We start from the raw sequence: 24455 nt of genomic DNA, 5'->3' as shown, positions 1-24455 counted from the left end.
TTCCCTGGCACCAGCAGAGACTTTGTTGTGCTTGAGCTTAGAGTTCTCTCCTGGGAGAGGCCAAAAAAGGATGAGGCCAGGAGTGACTGTGGATGCTACGTGAAGGCAGTTCGGGCTCTTGCATGAACAATGTGGGGACGCTGGAGTTTTTGAAGCCACTAGATGATGCTCAGATTTGTCTTTTAGAAAGTTAATTTGGATGGCAGTGAGGACGATGCACAGCAGGGAGGAGGGAGAGAGGCTGAGAAACCAAGACAAGGGCTTGAAGTGAATGAAAATTCTCAGTTCTTCATTGGATTCAATTTACCAAAAACCTCAGTTCCCAAAGGTACTGAGTTTGTGGAAGCTAAGTCTTCATAATTACTGGCGTGAATGGTTTACAGCCTTGTTATCCTTAAATCTGTGTAATGAATCCTATCATAGGACTGTGAAGTGGAGACATTTATTGAGAACTTTAGTTGTTCTTTTCTGCAGATTCTTCCAATACAAACATGCTACTTAGTTGATTTGAAACTCCCCCTTTTCCCAATTTCTAAAACTTTGAAATAATAGACTATTCTTCATATTTCACAAAACCTTGCATGTCGTGGTTGATTTATTAATATTTTGACCATCAACAATGATCATTTCCACATGCTATTGAGGAATGGCCCTTATTTCTCTTAAAACACAAAGTGACTATTTTAGCAACAGGTAGGAACTTTGGTAACTAAAATATTGATCTTTGTAGAGAATAAATTATAAGTCTGAATTATGGAGAATAAGTACTTTCCACACAATCTCTGTGCACACATATATTTGTGATAACATGTAGATACAGTTGAACGGTCTGTTGACCATTGAAGGCTACGTTGAAGGCTGCCTGCCTTCCTCTCCACCCCCCCAAAAAAGAGGTAGAAAGAAAATTCTCTACAGGTTGGAGCTGGAAGAAGAGCAAAGGCGTTAAATAGAATTCCTCCTGGGCACAATGAAGTGACTTTCTCCCCACTGCTCTTTTCCTACCGTGTGACAATTTTAACAGCTCTTTGCTGACAGCAAAGAGACAATCAGGGAATATGGATTATGAGAAGAGAATGGAAAGGTGTGGAATTTATTGTAGGTAATGCTTTTCTTCCATTTTGCAAAAAATAAAGACATTTCAGACAGCTCTGCATATAAAACTTCATAGATGGGTATGAAATGTTTTTTTTTAACCTTTATTTTTGAGAGAGACCAAGTATGAGTGAGGGACGGGCAGAGAGAGAGGGGGACACAGAATCTGAAGCAGGCTCCAAGCTGTCAGCACAGAGCCCGATGTGGGGCTCGAACTCACGAACCATGAGATCGTGACCTGAGCTGAAGTCAGACGTTTAGTGGACTGAGCCACCCAGACGCCCGTACTAAATGTTATTCTTTGGAAGTTTTTCATTACGGAAAATGTCAAACATAAACGTTGATAGAATAATATGATGAACTATCTCATGCCCAGCTTTAATTTGTCAACTCATGGCCCACCCATTTCCCTACTCTGCTCTCCATTATTTTGAAGCAAAATAAATGCCATTTCATCCATAAACATTTCAGACTGTACATATAAAAAAAACTTTTGAAAACATAATAACTATGCCATCAGTGTACCTCAAGTTTAACAATAAAACTTTAATGTCATCAAATATAAGGTCAAAAATTTAAATTTCCCAGATTGCCTATTTCTTTTTTATTCTACTGTCCTTTATCCAAGTCAGGTACAAATAGTTATTTGTCCAAATTTTATTTTAATAGCAATAATACATCTTAAAAATTAAACTTATAAGTTTTAACAAATTTAAATAATTAAATCTAATATAAAAGGAGTGAGTAACCAGACTGTCACTCTAGCAGGACAACGTTGATCTGCACTGATATGAGTGCTACAAATGTATGGGCACATGGTCAAACTAAGCAAACTTAGGGGAGAAAAAAAAGTAAGGGGAAGGGTTGATTTCAGTTTTGCCTGTTTTCAAAACATTTCCTTCTTTGCTCGTAGTTTTAACTACAAAACTGCCTATAATAATGGTTATAAGATTTTTATCAAGGAAGTCCACTAAACCGTGCTAACAAAACTCTTTTGTAATCCCTCATTTGCTTGTTTTAACATTTTCACTGTTTTACTTTAGCTAAAGACTTCCTCCTTCATTTGAAATTAGCTTGAAATCACAGGATTTCAGAGTTGGGAGGGACCATGTGGCTTCCTCATCTCAGAGAGTCGGCGGCTTTGATATTATTATAATATTGGTGTTGTTCGTGAGAAGCTAGCTTGAGGCATCAAACTGCTGATAGTTACAGACTATATTCTAATTTGTTAAAAGACACTACTCTGTAAAAATGGTAAATAAAAGTTTCATTAGCACAACATAAAATAACTTTGAATTTTATTCTCTTAGAAAGCTTGGTAAAGTTAATATTTTCTCCAGTGTGTTGAAAAGATCTTTTTATACAAGAGGAAGTACATTTAGTTCAAATTTTGAAAGAATAAAGGTTAGAATAAAGGTTCTCATGCTGAGAAGCCTGCAGAAATGAACATAGTAAATGCCAGACTCTTCCCTCAGATAACATAACAAAAAATTATAAACTTGTGTGCTATCAGTAAACAAAATATGTAATACATATATCAGATGGTACTCTGTTGTGAGACATTGTAAAACCCAATTAGAAATTATTAGGTCTTCAAAAAATTTGGATATCAAGTTCTATTCATATTTCTCAGGTTTAAAAAGTAAAGACACACACACACACACACACACACACACACACACACACACACACACATGCTGGTCCCTTCCACATGCATTGGTAAAATCTAGATAGCACTTCAGGGTGGAGTAAATTCATTCATCAAAAACAAAAATTTGTTATAGAAATTCAGGATTCTCAGTGTACTCCATATATGTGACATTTTACACTAAACCTAGGACTTAGAATACCCAGAAATAATTTTAAATACTTATTGTTTGATATGTACAGGGAACTGCATTAGGTGTGTTAGTAAACCACAGAATAAAATGTCAGAATGATACCAAATTAAACTCGCAATACATTTAATTTAAAGAAAGTACTTAACGACAGTAATTTAGAGATGGCAATTTTGGAGATTTAGTGTTGTCTTTTAAACTCAGAGAGTCTTGTAAAAATTCCCTAGAACTTATTTGTTCCAAGTTCTACAACATAAGAAACCCTGTATACACTTACAAATTTAGAACATTGACAATGGCCTGACTTCTGATCCTGTTTATTTTCATTTTTTCTTTAATGTTTATTTATTCTTGAGAGAGAGAGAGAGACAGACAGAGCATGAGTGAGGGATGGGGCAGAACGAGAGAGGGACACAGAATCCAAAGCAGGCTCCAGGCTCTGAGCTGTGAGCACAGAGCTCGACACGGGTCTCGAACTCACTCGAGCTGTGAGATCATGACCTGAAGTCAGACACCTAACCGACTGAGCCACCCAGGTGCCCCTATTTTTAATATTTATATTGACTTCACTTATTTCCCCCTGGAGTCCCTAATGTACTAATGGCCCTTTATGCTGTGTGCATTCCCATTTTTTTCTTCTCATTTGCCAAAATACAAAAACTCAAGCTCTTGATTCTTTCAAAACAAAGTAAAAGCAAGTGTCATAGTAAATATAATCCACTAGATTCAGGTAAGGCAATTATAGAGCTGATTTGTTCAGTTACTATACAAAGAGCAGGTGTAAATCTCTGTTAATATATAGAACAGACGGAACACCACATTCTAACACAACCATCCATCTTACCTGGGTCACAAGGGAGAAGCAGTGTTCACATCAACAATACCTATTCATACTTTGACAATGATGGAACTTCCATCTGAGAAATGTGGTATCAGTACTATCACTTTACGGTATGTTCAATAATATGAAAGATATGTGGCAATTAGAACTTTTTGATCTCACAGTCCTATTTTTTTTATCACTTGCACGCATCTGTCTCTCTCTCTCTCAATACATATCAGAAACTAGTGAAAATAACCAAAAAAAATTTTTTTTCTTAACTGCAAAAGAAATCATGCTTTATTAATACTACTAACAGTATTATAGCCTTTTAAATGGTAACAGTAGTTTACTTTCCCACACTTAACAATACTATATCTAGTAAGGCTATTTCTCTTTCTATCATGCTTTCTGAAAGTATGGAGGCCCCTGTTATAGTTTCACATTTTTTTTTTTCAGTCCTTCATTGAATCACTTGGTTAACTTCTAAGTCCTCTTGTTAACTTCTCATTAATACCCAGGTACCCCTTCACCTTGTCAAGGACAATTAACAATTTTAATTTGTTTTTTCTAAAATGCTAGCCAGTTAAGGATCACTTGGCAAATTTTATAAGCTTGGTCTACTCAATCACCTAGCCATTACATAAAATGTTGAAAACCAAGCCTACTGAACCTACTAAAAACCTTCTACACTTCTATTCATATTTACTGTAGTGATATAAATTTGAAGTAGAACTTTCAGTATGGTGAGAATAAAAATATCTATTTTTTAGGGTCAGATCAGGATACAGTTTTTTCTTTAATTTTTTTAAATGATTATTTATTTTTGAGACAGAGAGAGACAAAGCATGAATGGGGGAGGGTCACAGAGAGAGGAAGACACAGAATCCGAAGCAGGCTCCAAGCTCCGAGCTGTCAGCACAGAGCCCGCTGTGGGGTTCGAGCTCACAGACCACGAGATCATGACCTGAGCTGAGGTCGGACGCTCAACCAACTGAGCCACCCAGGCGCCCCATGGATACAGTTTTTTTTTTTTTAAATACAAAATAGAATAAATTAAGGTGGCTGAAATATAGCCTTTATAATAATGGGAACAAAATATTCATTAATTAAAAGACTGTAGTAATTGACTACTTTGGACAAATCCAAAGTCTCTCTCCTTTTAATGATGATCCTAGCTTAGAACCAAGAGGTTTGAATGAAAAAATTGAACAACAGCAAAAAAAATCCTGAATAGGCAGAAATATAAGAGGAAGGAAGGCTGGTGATAGTCTAAGGGAAGGAGAGCTGGAGTTCCTCTGGAGCAGATGAGGGCCAAGGAAAAAGCCATGTGTTTAGGGAGATAAGTATGCATCCTCTCAAACCCTTGTTGGTTGACAGAATTGTCGACATTATTAGCTTGTGCTTCTAGTGGGTGGGGAAAGAGGACATATTCTTTAGCAATGGGAGCCTTTGTTGGGACATAGAGTAGAATATGCTATTCCCCCATCCGTTTGGAAAACGAAACAAAACATGATCTTGGAAACCATGTTGTGATGGTCCATCTGCTGTAGAATCTTCTGACTGGAAAAACTAGAGTTGTACTGGGGATAGAATAACTAAGGAGCCATTTAGAACAATTTGTAAGAATAAAAACTAACCCCCCCAAAATCCACCTTGAATATCCATAAAGCAATGCTGGCTTGAAATGATGTGGAGGCAGTACATTTAGGCACAGAAATTCGAATGTGTTTATACATTATTATGACATACTGCTGTTAAAATTAAAAAAAAAAGCTTATAAAAACAATAATGCCATATAACCTTCATAATCCCTATTTTTATTTTTTAAATGTTTATTTATTTTGAGAGAGAGAGCATGAGCCAGGGAGGGGCAGAGAGAGAGAGAGAGAGAGAGAGAGAGAGAGAGAGAGAGAGAATATCCCAAGCAGGCTCTGTGCTGTCAGCATGGAGCTTGACTGATGGAGAGGTGGGGAGGTGTTCAACCTCATGAACTATGAAATCATGACCTGAGCCAAAATCAAGAGTTGGAATGCTTAACTGACTGAGCCACCCAGGCAACCCCCAATTGCTATTAAAAAAAAAAATTGTAAAAAAGTCTGGGAAGTTATATGTCAAAATACATTTAGGTATAGAAGATAACTTTTATTTTCTTCTAATTACTCATCTACATTCTCTATTTATTAAAATGAAAAGCACATATTGCTTATAGAGTTGTTAAAAATTACTGACGAGCTCTCTTGGGTCAAGGGTTTCCCACCATTTTGTGGAGAATAGGAGAAAACATTAAAGGGAACAAGGGAGACATCTGCTTCCATTTCTACTCATTTACCAACAAGTGTTCTTGCTGGGAACTCCAAACTTCAGGACTCACAAGGAAGTGATTTCATAACATCTTACAACAGGGAAATTTATAATTTCAAAGTGACATATAGTCATCATTGTTACTTTTAACCAAATATTGTGCAGATTACAATGTTTCCACAGTGCCTGTTACCCCATAATGAATTGCTAACAGAAAACACAATAATCATCAGTTCGGGGCATCTTTTAGAGAAAAAAAATATTTACGTTAAAAACTTCAAACAGATTTATGAACTAATTTTTAAGCAAAATACTGTACTTGAGTTGCCAATATTATTAGCACTCAAAATACACACCTTGAATAATTAGCAGAAAAATGGACTCAGCAAGGCATAACTGATAGTCTATGTATTACACCACACTGCTATGCTTTGGAGAGGAAAAGGCATTTAAAAGCAATGGCAAAGATGCACAGCACACAGCTGAGAGAGTGAAATATTTATATAGGATGGAAAGACAGAATGTCATCTTTCTATATATGCCTGAGGTAATTCATGGTATTTTCTAACTGTCTATATTGCTACTAATTAGCAATGTTGCTATTATGGCCTATGTTGAGGCCATTCAATGTAAGCTTCCTCCATTTTTCTCCATTCCGTCTTAAAATTTCTCTATATACTCGGTTGACTTTAGTCTTCCTTTTACAGGTTAACCACCTCTCCCCCAACAACACCAAAAAATGGCCTTTTAATTCTGTATCCTACTACCTTCTCATTTCATTAATCCACTCTTCTTACTTTTCTTAAATCTTCCACTTCTCTTCACTGACTCCTTTTGGCCTACGATATGCTCAAGGTATCATTTACTGAGAGGACAGGAAATTTTCCCGAGGATCCATGAGCTCTCAACTCCTAATCTCCAAATCCAACAGAATCCTTCTCAGGTCGTTATCCTTCCATATCACAACCTTTATGGAACGTCTTGTTTCTTGGCTTGTGTGGCACCTTCCTCCAGAAGCTCTTTTCCAACTCACCTGTCCTGGCTCATCTTCTTTCGCTTACCTCTTAACACAAGGGTCTGTAGTAGACCCCTTCTCTTCTCTCTGCACTTCCTCTTATTGATTGGATTTACTCTTATGCTTTCAGCTATCTCTCCTAAAATGCCAATGTCCTCAATAAATCTCACACGCTGCTTTTCTTCTTTGCATTGGGGCTGTCCTAGTTCCAGAACCTCATTACCAGTCCAGGTTCTCATTCCTAATCTCTTTCTTTAAGTTGCTTTACCAACTTCTGATGGAGTCATCTTTCAGAAGCTCTGATTGCATCAGTCTCTTCTATTCAAGCACCTTAAATGGCTCCCCACTATCTGCTGTTCAAAGTTCAAACCTTTTTGTACATGATTCAAGGGCCTTTGATTTTCCACTGTCCCTACATATCCTATATTTATTCACAATGCCTGAGCCAGGCAAAAAAATACACCGTGTCTCACCACACCTGCTGAAAAGCTACCTAGTGTTCAAGACTCAGCTCAAATTCTATCTCCAAGTTACCCCATCTCCCTAGTGCAGAAGCGATCTCTTCCTTCCTCTTGTATAGGTAATTAACTTCTTGTGGCATTGATACCATGTTGCCTTACTTTTAAAGAACATGGACATTTCTTGATTCCGTTAATTGAATATGACTAGCAGTAGAAATACTATTGACTTATTTGTGCCCCACAGTATCTTGAATATAGCAGGCAGTGTTGGACTCAGATTACATTCACTTAGAATTAGAGACTTCTTGGGCGCCTGGGTGGCTCAGTCAGTTAAGCGTCCGACTTCGGCTCAGGTCACGATCTCACAGTATGTGAGTTCGAGCCCCGCGTCGGGCTCTGTGCTGACTGCTCAGAGCCTGGAGCCTGTTTCAGATTCTGTGTCTCCCTCTCTCTCTGACCCTCCCCCATTCATGCTCTGTCTCTCTCTGTCTCAAAAATAAACGTTGAAAAAAAAAAAAGAATTAGAGACTTCTTATCCAGGATCTGAACTAAATCTTGCCTCTGCCTTACTTCTGCAGAACAGATGTGGGAAACAAATTAGCCAAATAAGCACTACTGTGTGTGTGTGTGTGTGTGTGTGTGTGTGTGTGTGAGTGAGATGGTTGTGAATAAATGACTCAAAAGAAATAATTTTCAAGTACTTCCATTTGAATTATTTTACAAAAATAATGATGAGAAATTCTACTCCTAGGCATATATACAAGAGAACTGAAAACATATATTCACACAAAAACTTGCATAAGAATGTTCATAATAGCCCCAAAGCGGAAACAACTCAAATGTCCATCAACTGATGAAAGGATAAATTGGTCTATCCATCTGATGGACTATTATTCACCCATAAAAAAGAATGAAGCATTGACACATGCTATAGCACAGATGACCCTTGAAAACATTATGCTGAATGGAGAAGTCAGATCCAACAATTCACATGTTATGATCCCATTTATATTAAGTGTTCAGAGTAGGCAAATCCATAAAGACAGAAAATTAGTGGTTGCCAAGGGATGGGGGTAATTGAGATAGGATGCTTTTTAGAGTGATGGAAATGTTCTGAAATTAGTGATGATGGTTGCATAACATTGTGAATATACTAAAAACTTGAATTTTGCACTTGAAAATGACAAATTTTATGTTATGTGAATTTTATCTTAACTGGAAAGAGGAAAAATGTGTGAGTTTCACACATTCACACACACACACACACACCCCTCCAAATAATTCAATTTGGATCTGTGGTATAAAGAAAAAGAGGTCTCACTTTTAAGTCTGCAAATCTGGGTTTAAGTCAACTCTGCCACTTACCTACTAGCTGTGTGATCTTAAGTATATCACTTACCTTCTCTCATCCTCAATGGTCTCATCTATAAAGTGAGAACAATAATGCCTCACAAAGCTGTGAGACTCATGAAATAATGTGAAATCATTACATAAATTCTAAAGCCCCTTATAAATGAAAAATATTATTATTGTGCATGCTTAAAATTATTTTTAAAAATCCTAAACTGTATTGAATAGTCCATAATTTCAACTTTTTATCATTGGTATGTTATCTAAGCAGCTTTTCTTGTTATATATGGATGGCATCTTGGACTTATAGCACTTATCCTGTGGACACTAATAGTACTTTACAGAGTTATTTAACCTTGATCTCTGCGACAAAAGGTAGTATACAAAACCAAGCATCAGCACAAAATCCAAAGCACTGACTAGACATTTCCAAGTATCCATACTTTCACAAATGTAAAATATTCTGTATTTTAAAAGTTGACATCTCGGTGTTCTTTATGCTCAATACAAAGGAAGGCATGTACAAAAAATAGTGGGAGGGTAAACTGGTGCAGCCACTATAGAAAACAATACGTAGGTTCCTCAAAAGATTAAAGATAGAGTACCATATGATCCAGCAATGCCACTCCTGGATACATAGCCAAAGGAAATGAAATCACTACCTTGAAAAGATATCTGCACTCTCATGTTCATTGCAGCATTATTTACAATAGCCAAGACATGGAAATAATTCAAGGGTTCATCAATGAATGAATGGATAAAGAAAATGCAGTATCTGTATACAGTGGATTATTATTCAGCCTTAAAAAAGAAGGAAATCCTGCCATCTGTGACAACATGAGTGAACCTTTAGGGCATTATGCTAAGTAAAATAAGCCAGAGAAAAAAACACTGTATGATCTCACTTACATGTGGAATCTAAAAAAAAGTGAACTCATAGACACAGAGAATATATTGGTGGTGGCCAGAGGCAGGTGGTAGAGGGTGGGGAAAAATGAGAGAAGGTGGTGGAAAGGTAAACACTTATAAGACAAACATGTTCTGGGGGTGTAATGTACAGTCTGGTGATTATAGTTAATAATATTGTATATTTGAAAGATGCTAAGAGTAAATCTTAAAAGTTCTCATCACAAAGGAAAAAAAGTTTATGTGAGGTGAATTGTGTCAGTTACTTATTGTGGTGATCATTTCACAATAGATACATAACTCATATCATTATGCTGTACACCTTGGACTAATAGAATGTTACAGGTCAATTATACCTCAATAAAACTGGAAAAACAACAATGGGAGTTTGCTTAAAAATTTTTTTTCATTTGTTTGTCCTATATGCTCTTTGGCATCAATACAAGGAAGGCATGTATTATTTCAAAAGAGAGGAGACTCATTGAGAATTAAAACAACAGACATCCAAATGAAGTAACAAGTATTGTTATGTTTAAGCTTTGAGTATATATTTTGTTTTCCCTAACAGAATTCCTTAACAGTTTTTGAGGTTAGGGATCATATATAAGTAACTTCAATATCCCTTCACAGAGCCTAACGTTATACACAGTAGGCATTTATACTTAGGTTACTTAACGAATTGGGTAAGAATACTTCTTGATTACATAAAACTTATTGATCATATTTAATCTACAGTGACAGGATGGAAAGTTGTTAATATCAAAACTAAACCTCTCCAAGGGCAGCTGGCTATTTATTAACGAAGGAAATAAAATCGTACACACACACACACACACACACACACACCGTTTCTCATAAAGGAAACATGTCAATCTATATTCAGCTACAAAACTGTCTTCATTTGCCTCACATTTTTCTTTAAGTGAGGTGACAGACCTGACCCAAATTGGAAAAACATTCATGTCTCTTCAATATTAGGATTGTTGACTTTACTTTAGATAGGCAGGATGAAATAGATTTACTTTCTTTTCCTTCACATCAAGGTCAGGTGCCTCAGAATTCTTCGAGGAACCGTGTAATATTTAAGTGTAAGATGTGGTCCTTGTACTCAAAATGTTTACATCATTAGTGAAGGTAAAACTGAATCATTTAAGACACTATGCACATTTTCTTTCACTGGTTTGCTAACTTAAAAATCTGGGATTCTGCAGCAAAATTGAGTTTACTTCAAACAGGAAGTGAAACTTTACACAGGGTCTTGAAGAAAAGGTAAAATAGGCAGAGAGAAGGAGGGCTTTTTGAGTGAAGTAGATACAGTACAGGAGGCGCAGACTCTGAAGACTATGGTGTGTTGCAGAGACAGAGTGACCTCAATAGAGAAGAAAGAGCGAAGAACATAGGAAATGAAGCTGGATAAGTAGTGTGGGACAGATTAGCAAGGGCGTTGAACGTCGGGCAGAAGAGGTTAGATTTAACGTGGTGGAAAACATGGAACCAGTGAAGCTTTCTGAAAAGGGGAGGAGTAGCATTTAAAGAAGGTTAATCAGGATGAGCTGGAAAAAAACAGATGGAAATGAAGGAAGGCAGCTATGGTAATCCAGGAATGAGGCCATAAGGTCTGAGTAAGACAGGTGCACAGAGATACACAGATCTTCCAGTGGCAATGTGCTGGGCCTTGAGACTGTAAAATTAGGGGGTACCAGAAGCGAGGATGAGACACAGACTAATGTAACGGCTGCCTACTAGGTAAAGAAGTTGCACGACAGATTAAGACTTGGATATTTCCAACACTAAAAATATATTCACAAAGCTTAAATGTCTTTCAAATACCCTATAAGTAGTTTCATTGCTTTCTTCGGTGAATTTACCGTAGGTGCCCCCAGATTTCACATCTGCTTTGTTAACACAGCCCCATGAAAGTCTGCTTATGTAACAACTGGTTGTTTTTCAATACATAAAGTTAACTGACCCATTACAGGATATGAACCCCCCGACACTAAGACAGTGAAAACAAAAACATTCTTCTTTATATTCAAGTGTATATATTCTTTATTGTCTGGTTCCACCCAAATAAAGCCAAACCAAACCAACACCCCTAAAAAACCTAACTTTTTTTGAGCTGATCTAAAATCTTGAGACATACTTTTAACTTTATGATAGTGATCCAGTCAGAAGAAAACAAATTCTGTTGAGAAAATAAATTAAGAAATCAACACTTTGCCATGTTGCTTTCCTAAGCTGAGCTATATCAAATTGGGAGGAAATTCTCAGAAGTGAAAAACAACAACAGGGGCACCTGGGTGGCTCAGCAGGTTAAGCCTCTGACTTCAGCTCAGGTCATGATCTTACAGTTCGTGAGTTCAAGCCCTACGTTGGGCTCTATGCTGACAGCTCAGAGCCTGGAACCTGCTTTGGATTCTGTGTGTGTGTCTCTCTCTGCCCCTCCCCACCCCATGCTCTGTTTCTCTCTCAAAAGTAAACAAACATTAAAAAAGTTAAACAAAACAAAACAAACAAAACCCTCCACCTGTTGGGATGAGCACTGGGTGTTGTATGGAAACCAATTTGACAATAAATTTCATATAAAAAAAACCCCACATGTTTTTTAGTAACAGCCACGTTATTAAAGCTAAATTTGGCACATTCACTAATTTTTTATACTAATAATTACTTAAATCTACAGTCAACTCTTCCCCTGCTTCCCCTCTCCCTTTAGGATGGGCAGTATATAACGTGGTAAGAGGAGTAGTGTAAACAGGTAAGATATGTAGATTTCATTCATGCGTTCCCATGGTACTCCCTAAATACTTCTACTATGGTAAGACTGACTCTATTATCTATACATTATTGTATGTATTGTTTTATTTATCTTCCCACGACCGTTTTCTGGTAGAACTGTGAAAAAGAACTGAAATGTCCCAAAACGGCAAAAGTAACCATATCTACTATCATTCGCCGAGCTCTTCTTTTACAACGTGCAGTCAAACTTGTTCCTTTAATACATAATTTCACTTGATCCTCACAACAATCTCTAAAGTAGGTACTATGATTGTGTCCATTTTACAGTTGAAGAAACCAAGGCTTCAAGAGTTAAGGGATTTGTATAAGGTCACAAAGTTAGTGAGCTGCATGTGGCAGACCTGCTCATCTGATATGCTCTTGTTAATTATTATACTGCAAACCCCAAACATATGTTACTGAAACCAAAAGTAACAGATATAAGGAACCTGGACATGTTACTCACTGTGTAAAAGAGTTAGGGAGGAACATTTAATAACTGTCAGTGATACAAGTGGACAGGTTCCTTGACTCACTTCTAAGCTTTCCTTATACTGAAAACAGTGCACTCTATTCCTGAAGGACAGTGGGACACTGCTAGGGAACGAAGTTTACTGGCCTCTCTCTTAGAAGGACACTTATATTACATGGCCATTTGATGGTATTCACAGCATCTCAATGTCTTCTCAATTTGGTTACATTTTTAAAAAATGCTATCACTGAGATCAGCCAGATCAAGACTAACTAGGCGGGTTGGTGACATCAAAATGCTTTTAAAAGTAATTTTTTATTAGACTATCCAACTGAGCAACCTATTTAACTTCTGCCAGTGACCCTGAAATAGAAACTAAACTTTGAGAGATACTTCTCAGTACATAAAATATATTCATAAGAAGACCCCTCTAATAATAACTCCCCACTGTTAATTCCCTCTTTATGCATCTGGGCAAAGATGTCATATTTCCTCTACAAAGCTTCCTTTTATGTTGCAACAGTAGGAATCTCAATTTTAAACCGAACCAATACAATCGAAAACTACAAACTCATTCACAAGGCATGATTGTTTTTATTAGGATTTTATATAAATTGCCTAAGCATGATGGGACACCTTACATTTTAACCCTGCAACACTTTAACTAGAGAGTAAAGCAGTTATCGTTTAAAGTTCTGTGCGCCCCTCCCCTTTTTTTCTGCTAACACACGGTCTTCCGCAAAATGGTCAGTGTGATCTTGGCAGACTGTGCAAGGAATACGACCAAGGTAAACTAAAGAACCGAACATTAAGCAGATGTCAAGTGATTCAAAGTTTAACATTTGCCACCTGTGTATGAAACCAGCAGTTTTAAATGGTTACAAATAAAACATGTACAAATTAATAGATGCAGTTAGTAACTTCCACTCTTCCAACCAGTGGTGCTTTGGCAGGCAGCCATATAATCTGCAATAATCTGTCACTACCGTGAAGCCCCACCTACTTCCTCTGCCCCACCCCTATGCAAGCGATGACTGGGATATTTGTGGAGCGCTGATATAACAATCTATAAAAGGCCTCCCTATCTATAAAAGCTGAAACATAAACTGTAAAGTGTTTAACGTTCATAAATAAAAAAAAAAAAACCCACATGCTCTATACCATCACATTTCAAAGATTATTTGAAAGTTTTAATTTCCTTATTTATATATCAGAAGGCTAGAGGCCTCAAATTGGTCACATCCACGGCAATGCTTCTCAAATGAAAATGCATCCTTATGTACAATTGTTAGACTTTAATTTACACATCTAACACGTACAGTATTAAGAGTTTGGAAGTCAGGATTATATACATTTCATTTAAACCTTGTTCTAAGAGCCCAGTGAAATTGGTAAAGAAATTATTAAAGTAGCTTTCCTGGCTTATAAAATATTTTGCATTAACTTTTCAACATAAAAACCACGAGCTGTTAAAAAAAATTATTTACTTTCCTACTTCATCTAATTTCATTTTATGGACTAGAGTAGTCCCATAAATTATTACCTCATGGATAAGATATTTTTATACTTTAATAATAACCTTATGTACTAAAACAAAACAAAAAATTATAAAACAAGGTAAATGTGATCAAATCTTCTGACTCTTCTGTCTGTAAATTTGGTATAACATTCAAGAAATTGCTCTGCTTTCTATCCTATTTTCCCTTGCTGGGAAAGAAGAAAATTAGGACATGGCCTTGATCTTTTTTAAGATCTCTAGGATGAACAGGGTGCCATTTTGAGTAGCTTCATTTTGAAACACTGTTTTACAGGAATATCAATCACAAGCACAAACTACACCCATTTAACCAAAATAGCCTTCATTGTATTTAAAATTTTTGTTTAAAAGACTCTTCTGACAAGATTTTGATATTTTGTTTGCAGCTCAGCATTTACCTCACTTATCTAGAAGAAAAAAAAACAATTTCTGAAAAAAATTCCCACTATTTGTAGAATATCAAACTACAAATTAAAATAAATAGAGCACAGGAATCCAGTGATATTTGAGGTTGATTACTCTCAGCTGGACGTTGAGCTAAGGCCATAAATATTCACACGAAATTCAAGAAATAGTTTATTAACAACGTTTAGACACAAACCATATTTATAATAAGACGCTAAATGTAAAACAAAACCCGAAGCTTACTCACAGATCTTCTCAAATGCACGTCCTGCATCTCCAATCCGACATATTAAATACTTTAAAAATTCTTTATTTAGCTCCAACAGTAAGTTAAGATTGCCCCAGAGATGGCTCTCTTTAAAAAGCTGCCACTTTTTCATTAGGAAAAATAAAACTGAGCTCAGCTTAAGTTGTAAGAACACCACCACGCTATCAGCACCTTCATTCCGAGAAAGGAAGTTATTATAGACAGTTTTATACATGAGGCTTAAAGAAAGTACTTCCTGGTCAGATAGCTAACGTTAACAGCATTACATTAATGTATACAGCTTTATGTTTTGACATTTTGGGAAGAAGTTTCTAAAAACTTTTCCTGACATTTTTTCCCCAGTCCCTACAAAAGAGGAAAACTCACTCGAGCTAAACAAATCTTAGGTAAAAATCTATGAAATTTTATCAATACCTACCATTATGGTATCCTGTAAATATTAGAACTGCCCATTATTATTGATAATAATACTAGTGTAAGTTTTAATTACACTTATGTACTCTCCATTCCCCCTCTCCCCATGTGCTAGAGGAACATTTCAGGGGACACAAGATTAGAAGGTAAAGAACTCAAAAGAGGACAACTCACCAATTCCTTGATAATGAGGAAGAGGAAAATAACCATTCACATTTTATTCCTCAAATTTAAAGATCATTCTCTTTTAAACATAAATTTAAAAACTTCAAGAAGCGTTGTACAGTCCTAATAAGGAACTGCAGATAAAAACAGCATGACCTGGGTGCTGCACATTACTATGGGTATTGCAAGCTGAAAGCATTTCCTGTTAGGACGCCCATTGGTTCCCACAGGTGCAAGTGCCTATGGGTGTTGCCGATTTACTCTTCCTTTTGCAAGTGAACCACTAAGGGAGATTTCAGGTTGGCACAATCAATGCTAAGAGCTGTTAGGGCAGAACTACCTTGGGCTAATTCAAGAGCCTCCCAAACCTGGTTGATTGTAAATGGACGATTAGCTAATTCAACAGGGCTGGAGAAAATTTACATCAACAGACTTTCATTATTTTTCTAAGATGTGCTATCATTAAGAATATATGTAACTTCACTCAACGAATATGTAAATTGTTTTCTCTGTACAAAGCACTGTTCTAGGCACCAGGAACACAATAAAAACAAAACAGGGGTGCCAGGGTGGCTCAGTCAGTTAAGCGTCCAACTTTGGCTCAGGTCATGATCTCACGGTTCGTGGATTCAAGCCATGCGTCAGGGTCTGTGCTGACAGCTCAGCACCTGGAGCCTGCTTCAGATTCTATATCTCCCTCTCTTGCTGCCCTTCCTCTACTTGTGCTCTCTCTCTCAAAAATAAACAAACACGAAAATAATTATTAAAAAAAATAATGAACAAAACAAAGTCCTTGTGGTCATTCACACACTATCTAGTAGACTTTTGACAATTTCATATATGATGAGAAAATTCCCATAAAGTAAAAAAATTGTACAGATATTTGGAAAGTCAATGGTAGTGCTTGTTATTAAAAAATATTGTCACTAAGGCCACCACCTTAAACCTAGAGGAACTTTTCCAGAACCTAGTACATAAAAGTAGGATTCTTTATATTTTCAAGGTTTCAAAAAAGCCAGGTTGGAGGCAATGGCATATGTTCCAGCAGGGAAAAGGAAGAACTTCTCACCATGAGTCACCAGTGACTAAGTACTTTTAATTCAGGCTTAAAACACATTTCAAATCAAATTACTTGTACATGCAGAAAACTGATAACCCCAAATCAATATCAGAAGCTCCATCTGACTAATTTTCAAGGTTAAAATTAGCACCTAAGATAAACAAAGTGAAGTGCTTTTAATGAGCTAATGCCCCTGTAATGAATTTTATTATAATTTTGGTCTTATTACTCTCTGACGCTTAAGAGGTATGCCAGCAAGCTTCCATTAGATTTTGTTACGATAAAGTTTTCTTAGATTTTAGCCAGACCGAGACACAATCATATGGTGTGGTGGTAGGAATGGCTTTTGTTTGCGTTCAATAAAACACAAATATATTAAAATCATGTCTGCTCAAAGACAAATGTAAAACCCAGAGACAGTAAAACATACAGGTAAACTCTACTCTTCCAAGCTATGCCTTACACTTCCTCAGGATTTTACTTCCTATATTTAAAATAACAAAACCTTCTAAATTTTAGCCAACAAATTGGAGGAATTCCCAAAGACAAACTGATCTACTTAGTCATTGAACAAATATCTATTGAGCACCTACTACATGGTAGGCACTCTTCTACAGGCAGGAATATGGCAATGAACAAAATCAAAATCTCTGCTTTCATAGTCTACATTGTAGGGTAAAAAGATAAGATAAACAAAATACTTGGTATGTCAGAAGGTAGTAAGCACTGCGGAGAAGAATACAACATGGAAGGTAGACATAACAATAAGTACTTGCTCACAGTTGCAAATTATATCACAAAGTAAGGAACTTTGCTCTCGAAGAGCAGAGTATTAGATCTCTCCCAGACTCTACCTCCGACTCAAATTGAACAACCTCCAACCGCCTTCTGTTGCAAATGAAAGGGAATCTTATTTTATTTGTTGCTAATACCCAGAGAAAGGAAAACAAACTTCCAAAGACAGGAAGTTAGAACTCATTCCTTATAGATGAAAACATCATCAGGAAACAAAAGTAACAAATCCTACATACTCAGAGTCAAAGGTCACTTTAGGGAATATTATCAAGCTGCATATGAACATACAAGTTTCCAAATACTTGCTAGCACTGGCATTGACTTTACCAAGTGCCAGGGTCAGAAGTGAATTCTTCACTTAAGAATTATTTCTGGGGCGCCTGGGTGGCTCAGTCGGTTAAGTGTCCAACTCTTGATTTTGGCTCATGTCATGATCTCAAAGTTTGTGAGTTCGAGCCCTCTGTCAGGCTCTGTGCTGACAGTGTGGAGCCTGCTTGGGATCTCTGTCTCCCTTTCTCTCTACCCCTTCTTGCTCTCTTTCTCTCTCAAGACAAACATTTAAAAAAGGAATTATTTCTGTTCTCTTCACCGGCAGCAATAATTATATTTAACTATTACTTTTGAACCTAAACTAAGTATTTAAATTTAATACAATTCAACAAATATTTATTGAGCAGATACTAGTTGCAAGATACTTGGTTAGATGTGTAAGACACTGTCCTTTTAAGATTAAAAGGATGGAAACCTAGAAAAGATAAGTATGAACCCTATCATATAAGATCAGAGAGAGTATTAATGTAATAAGAAAATACACAAAGTACTTAAGGAATTTAAAGGAAAGAGTAGCAAGGAGGATGATCAGAAAAGGCCTTACGGAAGATGGCCTGAGAGGTAGGTCTGAAAAAGGAAAAGCAGAAGGCATTCTAGGGAAGAGAAATGTCAGCAACAAAAGACCTGAAGATGTCAAGTCAGTAAGTGCTCAGTAAGTAGGCTGGTCTGGTGGGGGCATAGGATACACATGCTCTCGTGCGTATGCGCGCGCGCACACACACACACACACACACACACACACACACATATGGATTATGGAGCAATAGAAACTGAAAGACAGTTTGATAAATCTGGCCATGGGGAATTACGAAAGGTTTTGAACATGTGAATAACAAAATCAGGGCTGTGCTTTAGGGAGAGTGAGAGAGCCACAGTGTGTATCAGAAGGATGAAAAGGAGACTGGAAGACTGTCACAGCAGTCCTTCCCTAGCACCTTATGAAGGACCTCATTAGTTCCTTCTTGGAACACTGAGAGGTATGAAGTGGAAAGTGTAGTGAGTTGAAAAATCAGATCTAGGTCACGGGGGTCAAGTCTGCACTGTCTGTCTGACCATGGGAAGTTATTTACCCTGTCTCAATTTCCCTATATGAGAATCTATTAATTATTCTTTTTGGAGTCAGGAGCCATCAGATTTAGCAACTGATTAGATGCTGGGAGTAGAGCAAAAACAACAAAAAAATTGTTTCGAGTGATTAAATGAACAGGCAGCTACCATTTATTAAACACTTTCATGTGCTTGTCAGTGTGCTTGGCGCTTTACGTAAACTGCTTCATTTATTCCTTTTAAGAAGACTGTGAAGTATGTATTCTTATTTGACAGATGAGAGAATTGAGAGCTTTAAGACTTAAGTACTTACCCAGGGTAAACCAGCTGGCATAGTGACAAAGCCAAAGTAGATGCCTAGGTCTGCCTGAGCATGAGGCCCTTTCTCCTTCCAATGTATCACGCTGTTTCTTATACGAGAGATAGATAATGCTAACATTCACTCACATGTTCCAACTGAATCCCTGTCTCTTTCGGTGTGTAAGAAACAAAGTGTGAACGTAAACATAATCTGCTAATTTGCTCATCATTAATCCATTCACTCATTCAATTCACATTTATAGAGCATCCTTCATACTTTGTGCCTGGTACTAAACTTGGAATGGGGAAATGCAAGGATGAGTAAGACCTAGCAGTTCACTGCCTTGAAGTGCTCACTGGCTGCTAAAAGACAAGCAGGTGTCAACAAGGAACTGGTATGCAATGACAGAAGAGAACTTTTACACAAGAGACAATAGAAACATAAGGGTACAGGAAGCATAATAGTGTAATTTTGTATCTGTGCTATTAATTCTTGACCTAGATCATTTAAAAACTACATGTGGTTTTACACAAGAGACTCTTAAATACAGAGAACAAACTGAAGGTGGATGGTGGGGGGCGCGGGGAGGGAAAGTGGGTGATGGGCATTGAGGAGGGCACTTGTTGGGATGAGCACTGGGTGTTGGATATAACCCAATTTGACAATAAGTTATATTTAAAAAAATAAAATAAATGAAAACTATATGTGGTTTTTGCAAATATTTGAGTATTTACACACATACCCTTCAAAAAGTAAAGGTGAATGTTCACAACAGAATGGAAAATTGGCCATGAACTACGATTCTATTTTGTGTGTCTACTGCCAAACTACTTAGATTATTAGTTTATTTAAGAAAGCATTCTGCCTTGGTTAGTGACATCTATTGTAATGGGTAAACAAAATCTATTTGAATTGTCCTGAGCCTTGATTGTTGTGGACATAAGCCAGTGTCATTAGAAGCTAAAACATGTGAAAATAAATGCATAGTGCCCAGACTCTTACTTTGATTTGGAAATAAAGGTTTATCCCATTGTCCATCAGAAATAGTGGATGGAAATAAAACTGAAATCTTCCAGTGGGCACTTTGATAATTCACTATAATATTAAATGTAACAAAATGTACATTGTGTGGTTGAATTTGCTATCCATTATTTCACTGAGGCTACAGGTGAAGTGGAAAGGGTCCCAAAGACTAGACTCCAGCATGTCAATTCTCGGTATTAGTACCTAATGCTACATGGGCCACACCTCTTTGTTTAATGGGAACAGGTTTTCCTAGGAATAAAATGTCCATTCCAAGGCATATTCTCTTTCTCACTCGCTCTGGGGATGAAAAATACGTCTGTGTGGAATAGCTGACAATGGACAGGAGGTTGATCTATGTTAACAAATCAAGAAACGGGACCCTGCATCATTCTCTTGTAAGATAGAAATAATTGAGATTCGATGTCTTTTATCAAATCTCAGGTCAGATGGGAAAAAAAAAACACGTTAGGTTGATTTATAAAATGTTTAGGTAAGGGGCGCCTGGTGGCTCAGTCAGTTGAGCATCCAACTTCGGCTAACGTTGTGATCGCAGTTCATGAGTTCGAGCCTCATGTCGGGCTCTGTGTTGGCTGCTTGGAGCCTGGAGCCTGCTTCAGATTCTGTGTCTCCCTCTCTCTCTGCCCTCCCCCACTCACGCTCTATCTCTGTCTCTCGCTCTCTGAAATAATTAACATTAAAAAAAAATTTAGGTTGGGGCGCCTGGGTGGCGCAGTCGGTTAAGCGTCAGACTTCAGCCAGGTCACGATCTCGCGGTCCGTGAGTTCGAGCCCCGCGTCGGGCTCTGGGCTGATGGCTCAGAGCCTGGAGTCTGTTTCCGATTCTGTGTCTCCCTCTCTCTCTGCCCCTCCCCCGTTCATGCTCTGTCTCTCTCTGTCCCAAAAATAAATAAACGTTGAAAAAAAAATTAAAAAAAAATTTAGGTAAATTTAACATAAAGCTGGAATGATAATTTATCAATGTAATCCCTGTTGGTTATCCTAAAAATTCTAAATAGTTGTTGCTTTTAATTTGATGCCTATAGCTTAGAAAGGAGTTAGATCAGATCACATTTTGGCCCATAAACTCAATATATCTTTAATGATAGCTAGACTGATAGATACCACTTGTTTTTTTTTCTCTCAGAGTTTACTAAACGGTAACAAATTTTTAATATATTCTCATAAATAACAAAGCAACCAATTAAATGGATGATAAAGCTAAATAATCACAACCTAAACTCCCTAAGCTCAAATGCAACTGCACAGTATCTCACAACTCAAAAATACTAATTCAAAACTGTCCTCTCTGGTTGACGGGATCATGGAAGATGAGCTCATTGAATCTCATTGAAGACTGAAAAGAAGTCTTCCTCTAGGGGAGTCACAAAAAAAACTTTTAGAGAGAAACTTTCTTTCTGCCTGTCAATCTGTTTTCTTTTCGCAGGGAGGGAAGAAACAAAGACTAGAGGAAAAGATTATGAAGGAAAGAGGCTTTTAACTGAGACTCTAAAATAAAAGTATCAATACTTTTCGTTCTCCTGTGCTATGAAACCAACAAATATGAACACCGGCAAGCAATGAGAATTTTTCAGGTTGGCTTAAACATGAAAACAAATTAGATACCAAGGCAGACTCTGAGATGACAATGGTTTGACTGTGTACTCTCAAGTGGTAAAGAAAAGTGTAAAGTGGGTATTGTACTTAGTGGGTAGTCAAACAAAGAGTAAGAACAGTTCGAGAACTGCAGACCAACAAGGACTTGAATTATGTGGTTGCTATAACCACAGTTCATATGGAAGTGGAAGGCTCCTCCTTAATTTCTTCTTTTCAGTACATGTGTATTTTTAATTTTTATTTATTTCTTTTTATTTCAGAGAAAGCGAGAGCACGTGAGCTGGGGAGAGAGACAGAGATGGGCAGAGGGAGATAGAGGGGAGAGACTCTTAAGCAGGATCCACACTCAGCGTGGATCCCACGACCCTGGGATCATGACCTGAGTCAAAATCGAGTCAGATGCTCAACTGACCGAGCCACCCAGGAGCCCCTAATTGAAAAGAAACAGTATAGGGGCGCCTGGGTGGCGCAGTCGGTTAAGCGTCCGACTTCAGCCAGGTCACGATCTTGCGGTCCGTGAGTTCGAGCCCCGCGTCAGGCTCTGGGCTGATGGCTCAGAACCTGGAGCCTGTTTCCGATTCTGTGTCTCTCTCTCTCTCTGCCCCTCCCCCATTCATGCTCTGTCTCTCTCTGTCCCAAAAAATAAATAAACGTTGAAAAAAAAAAATTAAAAAAAAAAAAAAAGAAAAGAAACAGTATAAATGAACATAGGTGTAATGACTTCACATATTTATAGTTTCTTGTAGTGTAGTTTTATTTTGTGAAATTAATGAAAATAAATTCCCACAGAATTCCTACCCACCCACTCATCACCCCAAGGAATAAAAAGTCACTATAGGCCCTTTCTATCACTAAAAACTCTGTTACAATGAATCTCTCTTCGTGGTTTCTGGATCAGCACCATAATGTAATGTGGCTGAAATGACTGCTTTGGTCATCACTCAGGGGAGTATCAGAACACTTTCTTCTAAGGAATTAAATGTTTTGTCTTAAGAGGCTACCATTTGTACCAGTCAGAAATGAGCTAACAAGTATGATCAAAGAGCTTATCTGCGCAGACATTTCTATTACTTTGTAGAATTATTGGTACTGAGATTCCCAGTCCTTCCACAGACCATGTCATAAGTTATGTGCACTACATAATGACGACATTGCCCCTTGTAAATAACCTCTTGCATTAATGAACTTTATTTTTTACTTGAATTTGGCTGAGGGTTCTGGAGAAATAAATTTAGCATGAAATAATCCTACTTAACACACCTTAGGTCCTCTATTTACTATCACCCTGATGACAGTGACTTCAGTAATTTCTGGCTTGGATTTAAATAGGCAGTTCTATGTAAGCCTTCTCCATTATGTCTTTGGGAAATAAGGTCTTCTCCCTCCGTTGAAACAGCCAATTATTACACACACCAAAAGTTTCCTTTTAAAAAAAAATTTTTTTAGTGTTTATTTATTTTTGAGAGAGAGAGAACGCGCGGGCGTGAGCACACGCATGAGCGCGAGTGGGGGAGGGGCAGAGAGAGAGAGAGAGAGACAGACAGACAGACAGACAGACAGACAAAATCTGAAACAGGCTCCAGGCTCTGAGCTGTCAGCACAGAGCCTGACTCAGGGCTCGAACTCGGGATGGACAAGATCATGAGCTGAGCTGAAGTCTGACGCTTAACTGGCTGAGCCACCCAGGTGCCCCTGAAAGCTTCTAATAAGACATATTCTAAACCAGAAACAAAGAAAATATCTAACCGTGAGATGATAATGACATTCCCCATTATTTCCCCCAAACCATCCCGTTTCTAAGTCTGCTCCTGTAAAAACAGAAATCAGTTGCAAAGAGAAGGGGTGAGGAGGAACAACACCCAGAGAAAAAGATTAAAAATTTCAAATGCCAAACTACTGGGTACAACTGTAACAAGTCGTGTGCGTTCAAGGGAACATGTGAAAGGTAGTCAGGGCAGTATTAACATAGCCTAAGTATTGTGAACGACTAGCCTGGTCATTAGTTTAACTTTCACATCCGTCAAAGTAGGAGGCTGCCCCCCAGTTTCCACCCCCTCTGGCTCTCGGCTATTGGTTTCAGCATTTTAATAGGTACGCCCTTGCCTCCTACCAGGGCACTTTCTGGTTTAAATAGGCTTATCTCTCTCCTTAGCTAGTCCTGGAACTGTGCCTGAAGCTCAGTCTTGGTGGCTTTTTCTGGATGAGAAATCTCATTGCAAAGTGCCGTTAGCTTAGCGACTCCAATACCTCGTTTCAAAATTTAGTTTGACCTTCCCACTGCCTCCAGCACAGCAAAGTTAAACAGTCAAAACTTAGTGTCTGGTTCCTTTGAACCTGCATTGTAAACAGTGATACCAAAGTGCTGCTAAACCTAAAAACGTTTCCTCGCTCCTTGAGCTAAAATGAGACATGCGGGGTCTATCACCATCACCATCCCACACGGGGCTCCAAAAGGATC

The 24455-nt window shown here is 37.7% G+C and overlaps 1 protein-coding gene across 3 annotated transcripts in view; it reads right to left on the bottom strand.

Annotated features, from left to right (window-relative positions):
* TAOK3 (TAO kinase 3) overlaps nucleotides 1-24455 on the bottom strand; it is a 180998-nt gene that overhangs the window by 154969 nt on the left and 1574 nt on the right. The window contains exons 1-2 of one of the 3 annotated variants that reach the window (XM_030336403.1): nucleotides 15226-15420; nucleotides 9939-9941 (exon numbers count right to left, since the gene is read on the bottom strand). The exons of 1 other annotated variant lie outside the window; for it this stretch is intronic. The gene's annotated coding sequence lies outside the window, so the exon portion shown is untranslated. Of the gene's footprint in view, nucleotides 1-9938; nucleotides 9942-15225; nucleotides 15421-15834; nucleotides 15935-24455 lie in introns of those variants that run through there. One more of the 3 variants, XM_030336405.1, reaches the window with a different exon arrangement.

Source organism: Lynx canadensis, chromosome D3 (genome assembly GCF_007474595.2).
Source record: "Lynx canadensis isolate LIC74 chromosome D3, mLynCan4.pri.v2, whole genome shotgun sequence".
NCBI classification, from domain to species: domain Eukaryota; kingdom Metazoa; phylum Chordata; class Mammalia; order Carnivora; family Felidae; genus Lynx; species Lynx canadensis.
This window is presented reverse-complemented; position numbering and strand designations above follow the sequence as displayed.